The sequence below is a fragment of the Apium graveolens genome, chromosome 4, assembly GCF_009905375.1.
Source record: "Apium graveolens cultivar Ventura chromosome 4, ASM990537v1, whole genome shotgun sequence".
Classification (NCBI taxonomy): domain Eukaryota; kingdom Viridiplantae; phylum Streptophyta; class Magnoliopsida; order Apiales; family Apiaceae; genus Apium; species Apium graveolens.
Window position 1 is genome coordinate 197450730 of NC_133650.1, and position 3553 is coordinate 197454282.

The window sequence follows — 3553 nt, forward strand, 5'->3', positions numbered from 1 at the left end:
CAAAAGTTCATCACATAGATGAGACTACAAGACAAGATTTGAATAGATTCAATCTTTGAAATATTATTGAATGAAATAAAGTTACGAGATACTTTATTTAGTCCCGATATATATATCCACATATATATATATATATATCTCTTAAACATTTCCTGGAACCTCTGTTATGTAAAGTATGAACAGAGTTTGAAACATCCAATGAATTTTGGAAAGGAAAAGAATTTTGGCATAAACCCGATATCTTGCTGATCAGGCAAAGATACCAATAAGTAACCTTTTCTACTGTAGATGGATGAATTCCTCACCGGTCATCACCCTGGCCGCATTAGGACCTCGCGCTCGACCGTACCCCGGCCCCTCACGCGTTGATGGACTGCCACCCAGCCACTTACACAATAATAGACCGTACCCCGGCCTGTCGCTTATGCCGACTCAATGAGATGGGCTTACTTCCCGAACGTTGGGCAAGTAATCAATTCATTTACCAAATCTGCAACCTCGTTGCGAATATAAAATACACCACAGAGCCGGATTCCCCAGGTTTTGAGCGAGTATTTAAATCCCCTTTAAAAAGGAAGATCTTAAATATAAAAATGAGTTTTGGGATCCGCTCTGACTTTTAAAAATCATTTTGAAGACTCGAAAACACTTTAAAGAGTGTTTGGAGTAAGGCTGATTTAATGAAGTAAATCAGTCCCCAGAATATTAGAAAATATCTGAATATTATTAATTAAATAATATTCCCATAAAGAATAATCTTTATAAAAATAATTGAAGTAGAAGTATTAAAATTTATACTTGAAACGAGTATTAAATAACCAAAGATATACTTATGTGAAAGTATTATCTTTATTTGAATAATCGAAAATAAGTTTGATTATTTACACCTTATTCTTTAATAAAATAAAGAATATATCTCAGCAAATAATCGGAGTCATAGATCCTCAAATGAATATTCAAATAATATTCAATAAATAAAATAAGCTGAGTCATAATACCTCGAATGAATATTATAAATAATATTCATTAAATAAAATAAAGGAGTCATACATCCTCAAATGAATATTCAAATAATATTCATTAAATAATATAAACTGAGTCATAAGCCCTCGAATGAATATTCAAATAATATTCAATAATAATATATAAAAGAGTCATAAGCCCTCGAATGAATATTCAAATAATATTCAAATAAATAAATAAAGTTAAAGTTATCGAATAAACCTTATTCGATTAATAGTTTAGAAAACTATAACCATACATATATATATAAATATATATATATATATATAAATATCCATATCCATATATATAAAATCTACTCGGGATCCTCGACTCCCGGTTTTTGAAAATATTTTCACCTTTGGGTCCCTATACTAAGGGTATATGCAAGTTACCGCTATCCTCTAGCATAGGTATTATCAACTGAACCAACAGATATATATTTCAAGAATATGAAACAGGCATGCATATATACCATATCACATGCTACAATATATCGCAAGAATTTGCTAAATAACCAACATGCATCTATCGCAAGATAATGCATATACAAGTGTATACATCACAACAACAGTATAACGGATAGAATACTTGCCTGAGCGACTGGGGTTACGAATGGCTCGGGACGAGTCTGGTAACCTATAAACAACAAGTAAGTTGGAATTAAACCAAAGTCACTTGTAAATCTATACTTTAACTAACTTAGACTCTAACGCTTGTTTTGCGCTCACTGATTCGCTTAAGTCACTCGGGTACCCTCGGCTCCACCATTTTTAATAATTTAACCTTTACGAGTTTTAAAGTGATTCCTTCGCGAGTGTCTTACCAACTGCCTAACACACTTACCATAAATTTTTCATACATTAATTAACCCTTTTTGGTCTTTAACCTACATTTCAAAGTAAGGCGAGGGAAAAAGTTTCGTTCGCGAAACGCCGTTACCCGAAACGGTCGTTTCTCCTAAACCGTGCATCGGAATCGAACGAACTACATATCAAAACAAAGCTCGTAACATGAGCTATCTAATCATGGCAGTGGTCATAATCTATCAGGGGGTTCAAGGGTTCTGATCTTATGCACAAAAACAGTCCAAAGAAAATCGGACATTACGACGGCTATGTTTACGCGATTTCCCAAAATTTTACCAACCAATTCAACCACCAATCAATCCCAATTAACAACCCAATCAAAACTCCATCCATACTTTATCATAACAGCCCCAACAACTCAACATTAACAATTTATACTATTCTTTATCATGAATTTAAACTACACTTAAGTTCATTAATCAACAACCAAGATTTACAACTCCAAAAACAACCCAAAACCAACTAATCTCTACATACACAACCATCAAGCCTCTCATGAACTATATTACTCATATTATGCTCTTAACATTCAATAACAAATCTTGGTTAAGAGATTATACCTTCCTTGAAGCTTTTAATCCATGAAAGATCCTTGGAATGTCCATGGAAGCCTTAATATATGCTTAAGCTACCTTGACCTTGCAAATAAAATCAAGAATCACAAATTTGTTCTTGAAAGTTACTATTCACCCTAAACTAAAATGATTTGTTTGAGATAGAAAACCTTTGATTCAAGCACTCAAACTACTTGCTCTTCTTAGTTATGAAATATAGGATCCAAAGAAACAAACCTTATAATTTTCCATGGAGTATAGCTTGTGTTTTGAATTTCTAATTCACCATTTTGGTGAAAAATTCGAAATGAAGAAGATGAAAAGGGGGGAGAGAGAAGCTTGCTTTGTTTTCTTGATCTTTGTGCATAAAAAGCTTGGTTGATATCCTTTTGTTTTGTTAATTACCTTTTAACCATGGTAAAATTTATGTGGCTTGAAATCAACCAACAATACCTTCCCTTTGGTCATGTTTATGTCATCCTCCTATGTCATCTTCCCACACTTGTCATCTTCTTGTTGGTGTGGTGACATCATCATCACTAACCTCTTTGATTAGCTCTTAAGTACTTGGCTAATGACCGCTGATCTGTTATACGGTTCACTTAACTTTCGTTCTCGTTTATCGTTTGAGGGATCATACCCGGGATCTTATTACTTGGGTTCCCTTAACCTTTCTCAATACATTATATTCCTTTTATGATCCTCTCTTATAATCCTTGAATTTAAATCCTTTTAATCATGTTACCTTATACTCAATTCTTTCCGTATCTAGTGGATTTTCGGGAAAAATCAAAGTGTTCGGAATTGGATTCTGACGATCTTTACATACACTTATATACCATATAGAGTACTAATAAAATCTCAGAATATCCATAACAGAACCCCTACATAGTGTGGCATGAAAAGTTTTCTCATTCAGAAAAAACACTATTCATAAGGGTTTCAAAAATTTCCAAAAATTGGGGTTATTACAGTGGACATTACAAGCTATAGAGGCATGGTTGGCTCACTTCTATATTTAACTGCTAGTAGACCTGATATAATATTTTCTACATGTCTTTGTGTTAGATTTCAAGCTGATCCTAGAGAATCTCACTTAGTTGCTATTAAAAGAATTTTTAGATATCT